This window comes from Ictalurus punctatus, chromosome 18 (assembly GCF_001660625.3).
Source record: "Ictalurus punctatus breed USDA103 chromosome 18, Coco_2.0, whole genome shotgun sequence".
NCBI classification, from domain to species: domain Eukaryota; kingdom Metazoa; phylum Chordata; class Actinopteri; order Siluriformes; family Ictaluridae; genus Ictalurus; species Ictalurus punctatus.
Genome location: NC_030433.2, coordinates 9,925,888 through 9,941,794, shown reverse-complemented (window position 1 = coordinate 9,941,794; position 15,907 = coordinate 9,925,888). Strand labels below are relative to the sequence as shown.

Sequence of the window (15,907 nt, the reverse complement as noted above, 5' to 3'; positions counted from 1 at the left end):
TTTCTGACAACTGCCTAGTGAATGTTGACTTCTGAGGTTTAAAACTTGGTTTAGTTTAAGAAAATCTGCCACCGAGCAAGTTAACTTCACTACATAGGCTGCCATAACTAGAACAGAAAACTCAATATTGTTTTTAACAGACTGGGATTAAATGAAACCGATTTTAGGAACACACCAGTTGCTGAACCCGGACAACACTTGGTGCCATATATAGCGTGCGTTTGAAAGCTTTTCGCTGTCCGTTACGAACGTGCAGTTTTGCAAGGCGTGATTTACCGTAAACCCGCGATAAACGCCGTACAGACAATCTACAGCGATTTGGTATTAAATATTTTAATAGGTTTGTTTCATCTTAAGGAAATGTAAATAAACTAAGAGGTTGCAATATGTATTAGAAAGTATAATTGATATATGGCATAAGATAGCGCAGTCATACATTCCTGGATGTTTGGTGTCAGCTAGCTTTGTTGTACTCGGCATTGTGTACTTTTGACCTGTACAAATACTGCGTTTACCTTAACACGCTAAGAAAAATCAAGTTAATCGCTTTTTGATAGGTCCTTAGACGTTTTCGAGAAATAATTGTGCGCGTTGAATAGGGGATTTACGTATTTCCATTCCGACGTGTTAAATAGGAGCGTGTCCTCAGTGCAGCCTGTAGCACGATGACGTATTGGATTGCAGCTATACGTTCTGGACATTGTAACCTTAACCGTAGTTGAATTATTTAGCGACACACTGTGTCCGCTGTCGCGACATACGTGTTACCACATCCAGTACATAGTGGATCTAATCCAATACGTCATCGCGCTACAGGCTGCAAGTGAGGAAGTCTTGGAAAAAAGTGGGGGGACCAGTACGTGGCAGTTGACTTACTGCTGTTCCGAAACGTAGATGAAGGATTTTTGAATACAAGATTTCAAGAGGTTTTCTGCATCTTTATTAAAAGTAAGGTTCCTGTTTTGTAACATTTTTGAATAATTCTTAAGGTGAATGAGAAGCTTTGTTTGTTATTTGTATTACGCGTGTTAGACAAAAGTTACTTTCACAAAAACATTAAGGCGGTCTTGAATATAATCAATGTGTACAAATGAGGCTTCTTTGGTTTAGGCTTTTGGTGTACATGCTGTAGACCATACTACGTATTATAACTACTTTTTTAAACGTTAACATGATTTATGTATTTATTTATTTATTTTTAAAGATAATTGCATACCCTATATATCACATTACTGTGATAGGGAGATTCTAGAAACATCTAGCTGATGTTTGCACAGCTTTTGCTAAAGGCGGACCTACCCGAATGATGACTTTTAAATAATTCCATTATATTGCTTCAGTAGCACAAACTAAAACGCAACAACAAGCAAACGAACAAATAAATACAGTGGGGGAAATAAGTATTGAACACGTCAGTATTTTTTTCAGTAAATATTTTTCCAATGAGGCTATTCACATTAACCTTTCACCAGACTTTGGTAATTAACTCAAGAAATCCACATATATAAAGAAATCAAAACATCAAAATCCCCAAATGGTTCTGTGTTATAAAGTGGAATGACACAGGTAAAGAGTATTAAAAGTATAACACGCTAACTGAAATGTATTTAATACTTTGTGGAGAAGCCTTTGTTTGTAATGACAGCTTCAAAACGCTTACTGTATGAAGAAATTAATCGGCCGCAGTATTCAGGTGTGATTTTGGCCCATTCTTCTAAACATATTGTCTTTAATATTGTTCAATTGGATTCAAGTCAGGTGATTGACTGAGCCATTCTAACACCTTGATTTTTCTTTTTTCTCTGAAACCAATTGAGTTTCCTTTGCTGTATGCTTTGGATCATTGTCCTGCTGGAATGTCCACCCACATCTCATCTTCATCATCCTGGTGGAGGATGGTAGCAGATTCTTCTCAAGAATCTCCTGGTAAAGGGCTCCATTCATTCACAATTATATGAAGTCTGCCAGTGCCATGTGAAGAAAAACATCAGCACACCATGATGCTTCCACCTCCAAATTTCACTGTTGATATAGTGTTTTTAGGGTGATGTCTGGTGCCATTTCTTTTCATGACAGCCAAAAAGTTAAATTTTGCTCTCGTCTGACCAGACTACACTCTCCCAGTATTTCATAGGCTTGTCCAAATGAGTTGTAACAAACTTTAATAGAGCTTCGACATTCCTTTTCTTTAGTAATGGAGTCTTGCGGGGTGAGCTCTTTGTGAGTGGTCCTTGGCTCTTGGGATACATTTCTGACTATTCTTCTGACTCTCTGGTCAGAAAACTTGCGAGGAGCTCCTGTCTGTGGCCGGTTGATGGTGGAGTGATGTTGCTTCCACTTGTGGATAATGGCTCCAGTGGTGCTTACTGGAAGATTTTGAAGTTTTGAAGGACATCTGTATCTGATTCCATCAATATGTTTTGCAACAGTAAGGTTGCAAAGGTCTTGGGAGAGCTCTTTGCTTTTACCCATCATGAGATGTTTCTTGTGTGACACCTTAGTAATGAAAAGCCTTTTAATGGACCATAAATTTATTAACCCAATTTGCACATATAGGGGGTATAATTACTTACGGATTTCAGCTGATTCCTTGCCTTACCTTGCCTTGGAGAACTGCTTTTTTGTAGTGTGTTCAATACTTTTTTCCTCTGTCATTCCATTTTATTAGACATAACTTTATTTATGGACTTGAATGTTGTGAATTCTTTATAGTTCCAGATTTCTTGAGTAAATACTGATGTCTGGTGAAAATGTCATGTAAATAGCCTCATTGGAAATATATTTACTGAAAAAAATGTTGACATCATCAATACTTATTTCCCCCACTGTAAATACCAACTGTTCGCAAGATATATTAGAAGAACAACGATCTACTCACCAAATACAGAACGTTCCCCTAACGTTAGCATGTGGTTCCCGTTTGGTTATTTTTAGTGAACCTATTAATAACCTTCTAGGAACGTTTTCTGTAGGTTCTTTTTTTGTAACCAAAAACTAACCTTTCCAGAACATTGCAGGGAGGTTTTTTTTTTTTTTTTGTAACAACCTAAAGAGTACCTATACAGAACGTTCTCTTATGGTTATTTTTAGATTTTATTTTTGTAAACAAAAATGAACCTTCCCAGAATGTTGCAGGGAGGTTTATTGGTAACAAATTAAAGAGAACCTATACAGATTGTTCTCTAATGGTTATTTTTAGGTCAATTTAGAGACTTGGTATTTCCAGGGGTGAAGCCCGAGGGGCACTGGCTGGCCCCATCTGAAATCTGATTGGCCCCTGAAGTGCCCCTGTCCTGTCAATCATCTCTGATCTACGTCAGAGCATTCCAGCTGAAGTAAAAGCCATTTCCCAGTCAGTGGCACATGATGTCATACACACGTAATGTCATGTCGCTAGCTTTAGCAGATACTCAGAGTCACTGACATTGACTTTCTTCTGTTTTCTCTTTATGTAAATGTTGCCTTTTATTCCCAACATGACCTCAGTCACCATAAGAAGGAGGTATAATCATCAAGTGACAGAGGAAGAAAGTGTGCGACCTCCAAGTTTTCTAAGGCAGGGAAGAATTTTAGATTAAACACAGCGGAGAAGATCAAACTTTATAAAGCGGTTCTTGTGTAGAACGGAAACATGACAGTGTAAAAATGCTCAAAAATGCTCCACTGTGTGCAAGCGCTTGGGGAAACTGGTACAAGTTGCTTAAGAGGTTTAGTTTAATTTAAGTTTGTTGTCATTATATGTTGTATTTGCACGCTTGCAGTATAAATTCTGTCGTTTATTATAACGGAAGTTCTAATCTATTAGTAACGAGGCTGCGTTGCTCCTCACTTGCGCTGTAGAAGCAGTGATGCACAGTGGGAGCGTGAGAAAGATCTGCAATGACTAATTAAAACACTATGATCAGAACTAAAACAATATGCCTAAAGGCAGTGAGTAACAGAAACCACAAGGTGCAGTGAAAGTGAGTTTTTATTATTAATTTAGGAATATAGTTTAGGTCAGTGCTTTTTGTGAATCCATAAAATGTAATGCATAAATACTGTTATATAATATAAAATAATATTATATTATTTATTTACAATGAAGTATTTATGCATAATTTTTTTTATGGATGCACAAAAAGCACTGAATTAAATTACAGTCCTAAATTAATAATATACATTCTGGTGTGTGTCTGTGTGCATTGGGTTCTTTTCAGTCTTATATAATTGGACAAACAGTTGTATAAAGTTTTAGACTGAAGTTTGTATTTGTAACACTCAGTTTGTGGCTTTTATTTTAAACAAAAAAAAATTGTACTAAAAGTTTGCCCCCCCCCCCCCCCCCCCCCGAATAATCGAAAAAATAATTGTACAACTAATTGATTATGAAAATAACTCGATTTGTCGTGCACTTTCATTTTTGAAACTTTGCAGACTTTTTTTGTGTTTTGTGCATGCTGAGATGCTTTTCTGCTCACTACCTGTAAAGAGTGATTATTGGAGTTATTGTGCTATATCCTTCCTGGCAGCTCAACCGGCCATTTTCCTATGACCTCTCTTATCAACAAGGCATTTCCACCCACAGAACAGTCATTCACTCGATGTTTTTTGCTTTTCGCACCATTCTATGCAAACTCTATAGACTGTGCGAAATTCCCAGATCAGCAGTTTCTGAAATACTCAAACCAGCCCATTTGGCACCAACAACCATGCCACAATCAAAGTCACAGAGATCACACTTTTTTTCTTCATTCTGATGTTTTATGTTAAAAGTATCTGCAGCTCTTGATCTGTATCTGCATGATTTTATGTAGAGCTGCAACAACTAATTGATAAAATCGATAATAATCTATTATGAAATTCTTTGTCAACGAATCTCTATTGATTAGTTGGTCTGTGTGCGGCACAAGGCACATTTACTCATTGCGTTACTTCTGTTCTGAAAACATGTATCGGTGAGTTCAAACCAACGTAATTGTCAAGTGACAGTGGACAAAAAGTGTGTGACCCTTTGTCCTGGAAAGTGCACAGAGACTTCAACATGGAGCTGTGACTTGATTTGAGCGCAGCAAAGTGCTAATGTTAATCAGTGAAGCTCATTTTTAAAATGAGCATGTTTGATTTAACTATAGAGTTTGCCAGCGGTAGTGGTTTCTGACCAAAAAGAAGCTCAGCCTGCCTGTCGCTGACCGTGAGAGCAGTTAATGTGAGAAGCAGGAGAGGATTTTAGATAGATCATTTATTTGTCCTCAAAGAGGAAATTTGTTTCCACTGTGGGTCCATAGAAAACAAACACAACAACAACATAGATATTAACCATCAAATCACAGACATAGAGGGGAGAAGGGGGAAAAAACCCCTATCAGAATCATACAACAAATTCCAGAGCATAAGATGGCATCACAGTGGTTGATTACCTATGTATTTAATGCTCGTATAGCCATAGGAACAAAACTCCTTTCTGCACATGGGTAGTCTATACCTGCGGCCAGAAGGAAGGGGGATGAAATACTGATAAAGTGGATGGTCTGGATCACTTAAAATTTTATGTGCCTTCTGGAGCATATATGAAATGACAGTCCCATAAAGTAGGGGTAGGAAAATCAATAATTTTTCACATTAAATTAATTATCTTTACGAGTTTGTTCTTACTGGTAACTGTTAGCCTATGAAACAAATGGCACTATACATAAGAACTGGCTCAATGATACACTGATATAGAAGAAGAAGAAGAAGACTAAGCTGACCAGACAGATGTTTATGTTTATGAATAACTGTATGTCTCTGTTGACAGCACTTGTAAATACCTAGAGTGTGCTGACTGAAGTTGAGATGATTATCCAATGTAATGCCAAGATATCTGAAATTCTCCACCCTTTCAACCATCACTCCATTAATGATAATACTGGAAGGATGGATCAGTGTTTTGCAAGAGCTAAAATCCAGTTCCTTAGTCTTTGAGATATTAAGGTGGAGAAAGTCATCATCACTAAAGTGTGCTATTGAGCATTGATAGTCCAAAAAAGAATCATTGTCCTTATTAAGCAACGTAAGAATCTGCAGATTTAAAGTAATGAGTGGTGGTGACTGGACTCTGACAGTCATTTGTATAGAGAATATAAAGAAGTGGACTAAGTACACACCCCTGCGTGTTGCCAGTGAGAACAATAATAGGCGATAATGCATTGTCCACCTTTACCACTTGTGGTCTATTAGAAAGGAAATTATAAATCCAAAGTACTAGTGGTGATGGAACTTGGAGATACTGTAGTTTCTTTATTAAGTATTTATCATATCAGTGTTCAAATCGTTTCCCCCCACAATCCAAAGACATGCTTGTCAGGTGAATTTGAGACACTAAATTGCCCGTAGGTGTGCGAGTGTGAATGAGTATATGTCTGTGTTGTCCCTGTGACGGACCGGCCATATGTCCAGGGTGTTTCCCTGCCTATAACCCGAGACGCTGGGATAGGCTCCAGCATCACCACGACCCTACATAGGACAAGCAGTGTGGAGGATGGATGGATGCATGAATTTCAAATCGCAATCATGTGTCAAAATGATCACAATATTATGTTTTGTGTCAAAATTGTCGCACTGTTTTCACCAGTTTGCACAGTACAATGTGCAATCAAGAGTCAAAATAATCACAGTATTATGCTTTGTTTCAAAATGGTCGCTAGTACCAGGGGTATAACCTGGCCTGGGCATTCAGAGCTGTAACCCCAAAGATTTTTTTTCCTTTAGCCCTGAATAATTATCCACTTGGAGTAGTTTGTCACTACATAACTGAACATCAGTAAAAGAAGACAGCAGTGTTGCAATTTTGTATCTTCAGTGAACAGAGTGTTGTATTTTATCTTCAGTGAATGGAGGCGAGACCAATCAGACAGTTTACAGGAAAATTCGTGGAAATACTCGTGTCTTATTGGCTGACAGGTCTCAATTCTGCTAAACACACTAACTCACACAGTCACTTAGTGTAAGGAGGAACATGGATATAGGTGACCATACGTCCTCTTTTTCTCGGACATGTCATCTTTTTTGGACCTTAAAAAAAAAGCAACCGGCCAGGATTTCAAAATTTGTGAAAATGTTCGGGATTTTTGTGAAATTTGTGAAAATGTTCTGCTTTAGTTTCATTATGATGTGCCACTACGCTTGGTGAACGCGCGAAGGCGAAGTGCTGTTGTGTACGGCACCAAACAGTTGCTTGACAATAGCAGCTAATGACAGCTGTTGTGAGTTGAAACAATGCCCATGGCCATATAATGTAATATTTTAAATTTCATGTTATTGCAATCCTTCATATTCCATGGCCATTCAAATGTGTAAATGAGGGTAGAAGGTACACTCATGGCATGTAATATTTTATTTTATTTCATGGACATTCAAAAGAATGTAGGAAATAATGTCCAATGTGGGAAGAGTGAAACCAATGTTATTTATGTATATTTATGTGATGCTGATGGTGTCATCTTTTTGGAAAATCAGAATATGGTGCCTCCCCTTCGTTAGCGACACCAAACAAGCCTAGTCTCTTGTTGGATAGCTAAAAAGTTTTATATTTTATCGGTCTGGTAGTCCTGCAAACAGTGATAACACCCGATGCAAGTTTTATGATAAAGCCAACTTTTGGTCCAATTTTCACATTTTTAAGCAGTAAGCCCTTACATGCAAGAAAAATAAATGCATGGAAACAGTCTATTTAGAAGGAGGTTTTTAAAAGTTTTTTGATGGAGAAGAATCTGGATTCAGCCCCGCATGATTAACAGTCCCGCTAACGCCCCTGGAAAGTACGTTTTAACCACGTCTATGGCTGTCATTTAGATTCTACCTATTAAGAGGATGAAAAAAGAAGCAGTGACACAATCTGTGTTAAACAGGTGTCTGAAAAAAGGTGAGGGCATGTGTGTGAAAAATAGCATGGGAAAAACACTTAATTGCGAGAGATGTGTCCTTTAATGTAGGATGTAAGCCATCAGCTGAGTGAACATATGTGCATGCCTGTTTTCTCTCTCTCTCTCTCTCTCTCTCTCTCTCTCTCTCTCACACACACACACACACACACACACACACACACACACACACACACACACACACACACACTTATTCAAATACTGTAAGAACGATAACATTGTATTGATCTGTAAATCCCCATGTTGTTCTCATTGTTGTTAGAGTTTAATTTCTAAAATATTACTAGAATAAATTAATTGCAACCCCAATTCTAAAAAAGTTGGGAAAATGTAAAATGTGTAAAATGTAAATAAAAACAAGTGGGGAATTGGTAGCTCAGGGGTTAAGATGTTGGACTTCTGATTTTTAAGGTCGTGAGCTCAAATCCCAGCACTTCCAAGCTGTCACTTTTGGGCCCTTGAGCAAGGCCCTTAGCTTTCAACTGCTCAGTTGTATAAAAATGACATAATTGTAAGTCGTTCTGGATAGGGGCATCTTCCAAATTCTGTAATGTAATATAAAAACAGAATACAATGATTTCCAAATCTCATAAACACATGTTATTCACAATAGAACATAGAAAACATATGAAATGTTTAAACTGAGGAAATGTTCGCCAACCAAAATTATTCGGCCGCAAATAGCAAAAAAATCACTTTCGGTGTTCGGCCGAATGAGTGAAAAGGCAGAATAAATTTGACCGGACAATGACGTGTTTGATGACGCGACCAAAGCGCGCTCGGAGAGATGAGGGGGTGCGCGCATGCACGAGCTACGTGCATGAGTGGTCAGTGAGAGCATGCTCTTCGCATGTTGACAACCCTGACATTGTTTACTGTGGACACGTGCATTTGTTTTGTTTCTGTTTCGGAGTATTCTGTCATGTCGTGAGACGTAAGGGAGTAGAGTACAGAAGCAGGTAAAGATGTATTTATTTAAGGGCAGGCAGACAAATCCAAATGGTAATCCAAAAAACGTAGTCAAGACAGGCAAAGGGTCAGGCGATCGGCAAACAGGCATAAACATTTTTTGCACTCTTGTAAATGCACTTTTTAATGCACTTTTTTTGTGGTAGGCTACAGAGTGTTACATTCTTTCAGCAGTCAGTTATAGAACTAGATAGAGGCTATTCAAGAGGCTATAAATAGAGGCTATTCAAGGGAGACTCAAAAATGACCACATAAAAATATTTTTATTTTACTAATTTATTTATTTAAAGTTATATTGTGCCTTGTTAGCAGCCTATGCCTGCTGGAATGAAAAAAAAATGTCCAGTGTTAAATAAATATTTTGAAATTGTAGTTTTTGTAATTGATTTTTTTCTTTGAAAAGCAAGACAAAATAGTAAAAAGCACATTCCAACTATTTAATTTATGCAATGGTGAAAAAAATGGCAAAATAAATGGAAAAAACGCGGGAAAAACATGTTCGGTATTCGGCCTTCGGCCAAGTTTTTCATTATCTTTGGCTTCGGCCAAGAATTTTCATTTCGGTGCATCCCTAGATGGAATGGAATCTGAATGGAAGCACATGTTGCTCTAAAACCTATATATACCTTTCAGCATTGATGGTGCCTTTCCAGATATGAAAGCTGCCCATTCCATAGGCACTAATGCACCCCCATACCATCAGAGATGCAGGCTTTTGAACTGAGCGCTGATAAAAAGCCGGATGGTTCCTCTCCTCTTTAGTCCTCTCTAGAGGACGGGGCGTCCATGGTTTCCAAAAAGAATGTCAAATTGTGACTTGTCTGGCCACAGAACAATTTTCCACTTTGCCTCAGTCCATTTTAAATGAGCTTTGGCCCAGAGAAGACAGGCATTTCTGGATTATGTTCACATATAGCTTCTTTTTTTGCATGATAGAGTTTTAACCAGCATTTGTGGATGGGACAGGCGAGACTGTATTCACTGACAATTAGTTCTGGCGGTTCTGAGCCCATGCAGTGATTTCCATTACAGAATCATGCCTGTTTTTAATGCAGTGCCACCCGAGGGCCTGAAGATCGTGGGCATGCAATACTGATTTTCACCTTTGTCCCTTGTGCACAGAGATTTATCCAGATTCTCGGAATCTATAGATGTTATGTAATGTAGATGAGATATTCATAGTCTTCACAATGTTGAGGAATATTATTCTGAAATTCTTCCACAAATTGTAGATTCAGTTTTTTGCAGATTGGTGAACCTCTGCCCATCTTTTCTTCTGAAAGATACTCTTTTTATAACCAATCATGTTACTGACCTCTTGCCAATAAATATGAAATATGGCTGGTTGAAAATGTAATTTTAGGTGCACACCTCATGTGGTGGATAAACATGGCAATTTCCTTAAAACTTCTATTACAGCAAATTAATGCAGTAAAATCCAGACCTAAATGGTCAACTTAAAAGGGTTTTGTTCTTTTGTTAAGAAATTTATTTTTGAAGGTAAGGTTGACACTTGCATGGAATTGCTCATATCCCTTGCTTGCAATAACTGCATCAAGCCGGTGACCCACTGACATCATCAAATTGTTGCATTTTTCTTTTGTGTTGCTTTTCCTGGCATGTACTGCAGCTTCTTTCTGTTGTTGTTTTGTTTTGGGGTTTTTTTCCTTTCAGTGTCCTCTTCAGGAGGTGAAACGCATGCTCAAGTTGGTAAACTTGTTCTGCTGATTAACTTGGCCAGTCTAAAACCTTACAGTTTTCCCCCCCTGATTAAATCCTTTGTTGTGTTGGCAGTGCTTTTGGCGTCCTTGCCTTGCTGCGTGATGAAGTTCCTCCCAATAAAATTGGATGCATTTGTCTGTAATTGGAAGACAGATCGTTTCTGTAGACTTCTGAATTTATTCTGCTTGAACCTTTATGAGGTAATCAGTAAAGATTATTGAGCCCATTCCAGAAGCAGCCATGCAAGTGAAAGCCATGACACTACCTCTGACATGCTTGACTGATAAGCTTCTATGTTTTTAATCATGAGCAGATCCATTCTTTCTCCATACTTTGGCCTTTCCACCACTTTGGTAGAGGTTAATCTTGGGTCCAGAACGTTTAATAATAATAATAAATTATATTTTATAAAGCTTATAAAATAAATGTTAATAATAATAATAATAATAATAATAATAATAATAATAAAAGTAGACATCAACAGTCAAATGCAAGTTTAAAAAAGTATGTCTTGAATTGAGCTTTAAAAATGCCAATGGTCTGAGCTTCCCTAAGTTCAAGAGGAAGAGAGTTCCAAAGGGAAGGAGCACAGACAGAAAAAGCACTGTCACCCATAGATTTTAAACGTGTTTGTGGAACAGTTAACAGATTACACTGTGAGGAGCGCAGTCTGTGATTTGGGATGTAGGGAATTAATAAAGCAGATATGTGATGAGGAGTCAAGCCATGTAATGCTTTGTATGTCAGCATCATAATTTTAAAATCAACACGGAACCTGACTGGGAGCCAGTGCGAGAACTCCAAAACAGGAGTAAAAATGATTGTATTTCCTGGTCCCAGTCAGGATCCTGGTGGCAGAGGTTTGTACATATTGCACTTTATTGATTGTGGATTTAGACACTCCGGCTAAAACGGCATTACAGTAATCTACCCGAGTGACAACAAATGAGCTAATCAGCTTTTCAGCTACAGAGAAGTTTAGCATAGGGTGCAGTCTTGCTATATTTCTGAGGTGAAAAAAGAATGCTTTAACAGTACTCTGAACAGTAGAATCAAATGTAAGGCTGGTATCAAAAATTACTCCAAGGTTCCTCATCTTACTTTGAATCTCTAGAACAGAGCCATCAACAAATAAACACAGCTTTGAGAATTTGCTGACGGGAACCTATAAGCATAACTTCGGTTTTACCGCTATTCAGGCACAGAAAATTATTATTCATCCACGTTTTTATCTCAGAAATACAGTCAGAAAGAAAACAGACATCAAGGTTTTCACCAGATTTTGAGTGAATGTAGATTTGGGTATCATCAGAATAAAAGTGATAATGGAGGCCGAGCGATCGCAGCAGATTCCCAAGTGGAGATAAATAAATATTGGAAAGTAAAGGGCCTAAAACTGATCGCTGACCAGTGAGCACAGAGAGAGTGCCAGACCTGTAACCACCCGTAGAAATAAACTGGAAACGGTCAGTAAAATAGGATTTAAACCAGTTTAAAACTGTCCCCGACACACCAAAAACACATATTCAGAGCTATTAATTAATTTAAAGTCAGTTTAACAGGGCACACCTGGGAAGCAAGAAACACCTATCCGTAATATGTTCCTTTGAGGTGGGTAAGTAAAAGACCATGATCCACAGTAATGAAAGCAGCTCTAAGATCAAGAAGAATAAGAATGGAAGTAGCTCCAGAATCAGAGGCCATCAACAAGTCATTGGTAACTTTGACCAACGCCGTTTCAGTACTGTGAAATTTACAAAAACCTGACTGAAGGGGTTCAAAGAGGTTATTAATTGTAAGATGATTACACAATTGAGAGGCAACAACACGCTCAAGTATTTTTGCCAAAAACAGAAGATTTGAGATGGGACAAAAATTGTTAAAATCATCCACGGCAGCATTTTCCTTTTTTGGTACAGTTGTAACAGCAGCAGTCTTTAGTACTGCTGGAATGACCCCAGTCTCCAATGATTCATTTATAATCAGGATAGTAGGGCACCAAACATCGAAACATGATTTAAATAGGTTTCTGGAAATTGGATCAAGCAGGCAAGTGGTTGATTTCATGCTGGATACCTCCCTTGTGTGAGCCTCCGAATCAAGCAGTGAGAAATGAGTGAAAGAAACACCAGCAACCCCAGATGGACGAAGGAGTGAAGTGAAGTCAGGTGTAACAGAAATTTCTTTACGAACATGATCAATCTTAGAATTAAAAAACTGAAGAAAAGAATTACATAGCTGCTGAGAAATGGGCAAGGTGGTAACAACATTAACTTGAAGCAATCTGTTTATGGGTTGGAACAAGTGCCTGGGATTTCTTTGATTGTTTACAATAGCCTAAGAGAAATGAGATGATCTTTCAGTCTCAATTAATGCTCTGTAATCACCCAGAATCCACTCTTGGTAGTAGACGTTCAAGCCAGTAAGGCGCCATTTACGCTCCATTTTCCGACAAGCAGCCTTTCTAGAGCGCAGATTGTCATTATACCAGGGAGTAGAGTGGGCGAATGTAACCTTACTTGACCTTAGGGGAGCAAAAGAGTAGGATTAGTAGCAAGAGCAGAATTTAACTGCAGAACTTTCTCCTCCAGTGATGAGAGATGCAGATCGCTTAAGGTGGAAACAACAGAATTGGAGAAAACTGTCTGATCACATTTGTGGCTCATCTCTGTATTTCTTTGCAAATTACAATCTGGCCTTCTGATTCTTACTGCTCACGAGTGGTATGGCCTCTCTATTTTACAATTTAAGTTTTTAATCCAAATGGTGGATTGTAATACCTTCACCTCTGCCCCTTGAAGCTTGTTGATATCACTAACTGTTGTTTTTTGGGGTTTCTTTACAGCTCTCACAATATTTCTGTAATCAGCTGCTGTTGTTTTTTTTTGCCGGATCCATGTCTGGTTGTTAGTACACCAGTGGTTTCCTTTTTTTGTGACATTCCAAATTATTCAATTCAATTCAATTCAATTTTATTTGTATAGCGCTTTTTACAATAGACATTGTCTCAAAGCAGCTTTACAGAAATATCAACATGGTATACAGATATTAAAGGTGCGAATTTATCCCAACTGAGCAAGCCACTGAGTGGCGACGGTGGCAAGGAAAAACTCCCTAAGATGTTTTAAGAGGAAGAAACCTTGAGAGGAACCCAACTCAGAAGGGAACCCATCCTCATCTGGGTAACAACAGATATTGTGAAAAAGTTCATTATGGATTTATATGAAGTCTGTATGGCGTTAAGAGCAGCCGTAGTCCCAGCAGTCTGGAATTAAAGAAGATTTGAGCTCCATCCAGAGGCAGAAAGGATCTGGATCTCTAGTATCTCCATAAATTCGTGTGGGGCTCGGCGAAAGGAGAGAGGGAGAAAAAAGATAATTATGACTGCGAAGTAGTAGAACAGAATCTAGTCAGGGTAGGCTTGAGTAAACAAATATGTTTTAAGCTTAGACTTAAACACTGAGACTGGTTCTGAGTCCCGAACACTAATAGGAAGACTGTTCCATAACTGTGGGGCTCTATAAGAGAAAGCTCTTCCCCCTGCTGTAGCCTTCACTATTCGAGGTACCGTCAGATAGCCTGCATCTTTTGATCTAAGTAGGTGTGGCGGATCATATAAAACCAAAAGGTCGCTTAGATATTGTGGCGCGAGACCATTTAGTGCTTTATAGGTTAATAAAAGTATTTTATAATTAATGCGAGATTTTACTGGGAGCCAATGCAGTATTGATAATATCGGTGTGATATGGTCGTATCTTCTAGTTCTAGTTAGGACTCTAGCAGCTGCATTGTGGACTAATTGGAGCTTATTTATATTCCTACTGGAACATCCAGACAGTATGGCATTACAGTAATCTAATCTAGAGGTGACGAATGCATGAACTAGTATTTCCGCATCATGTAGTGACAATATGTTTCTTATTTTAGAAATATTTCTGAGATGAAAGAAGGCTATCCTAGTAATATTATCTACATGAGCATCAAATGATAGGCTGGAGTCAATAATCACTCCAAGGTCTTTAACTGCTGCACATGATGAAACAGAAAGACCATCCAGAGTAACCATGTGATCAGAAAGAATACTTCTAGCTACACGTGGGCCTAATAAAAGTATTTCTGTTTTTATCAGAATTAAGTAGAAGGAAGTTAATTAACATCCAATGTCTAATGTCCTTTACACAATCCTCAACTTTACTAAGCTTCTGTCTGTCCTCTGGCTTCGCTGAAACATACAACTGTGTTTCATCAGCATAACAGTGGAAGCTAATTCCATGTTTACGAATAATTTGACCTAGGGGTAGCATATATAAAGTAAAGAGCAGTGGGCCTAAAACAGAACCCTGTGGAACTCCAAAAGTAACCTCAGTACGCATGGAGAATTCACCATTTACATCTACGAACTGATAACGATCGGTCAGATAAGACCTGAGCCAGGAGAGGACTGTTCCCTTAATACCAACAACATTTTCTAATCTATCAAGTAGAATAGTGTGATCTATAGTATCAAAAGCTGCACTAAGGTCGAGTAACACAAGCAGCGAGACACAACCCTGATCGTAAGTCAGTAGAAGGTCATTTACTACTTTAACTAACGCTGTCTCTGTGCTATGATGAGGTCTAAATCCTGACTGATATATTTCATGAATGTTATTCCTATCCAAGTACGAGCATAACTGCTTTGCTACAACCTTTTCTAAAATCTTAGAGATGAAGGGGAGATTTGATATTGGTCTATAGTTGGACAATTGAGACGGGTCAAGATCAGGTTTTTTAATCAAGGGTTTAATAACTGCTAATTTAAGTGATTTAGGTACATAGCCAGTGCTTAGGGAAGAATTGATTATATTTAGAAGTGGTTCAATTACTCCTGGACCAATCTGTTTAAACAAACATGTAGGTACGGGATCTAGTATGCAAGTTGATGAATTGGCTGAAGAGATTAATGTAGCTAGTTCGGTCTCTCTAAGCGGAGCAAAACACTCTAAACATTGATCTGATATTGCTACATTGTCATGTAATGGGTTTGTTACAGTACTGTCCAGTTTTAATTTAATGGCCTGTATTTTACGTCTAATATTTTCAACCTTATCATTGAAAAATTTCATGAAATCTTTACTGCTATGTAATGATTGAGTGTTTCTCTCTGTAGTGGTTTTATTCCTAGTTAATTTTGCTACTGTGTTGAAAAGGAATCTAGAATTGTTTTTGTTGTCTCCTATTAAGGTGGAGAAATAGATTTTTCTAGCATCGCCAAGAGATTTCCTATATTTCAGTAGGCTCTCCTTCCATGCTGTTTGAAATATCACCAGTTTGGT

General features: G+C 38.1%; 1 protein-coding gene across 11 annotated transcripts in view; it reads left to right on the top strand.

Moving 5' to 3' along the window:
• The first annotated feature begins 669 nt into the window (after positions 1-669).
• The window catches only part of p4ha2 (procollagen-proline, 2-oxoglutarate 4-dioxygenase (proline 4-hydroxylase), alpha polypeptide 2), a 112,334-nt gene continuing 97,096 nt past the window's right edge, over positions 670-15,907 (top strand). For 3 of the 11 annotated variants that reach the window (XM_053688017.1, XM_053688011.1, XM_053688012.1), the window contains exon 1: positions 673-948. The gene's annotated coding sequence lies outside the window, so the exon portion shown is untranslated. Of the gene's footprint in view, positions 949-1,817; positions 1,927-15,907 lie in introns of all 11 variants that reach the window. The other 8 variants (XM_053688013.1, XM_053688014.1, XM_053688018.1 and 5 more) reach the window with 7 other exon arrangements.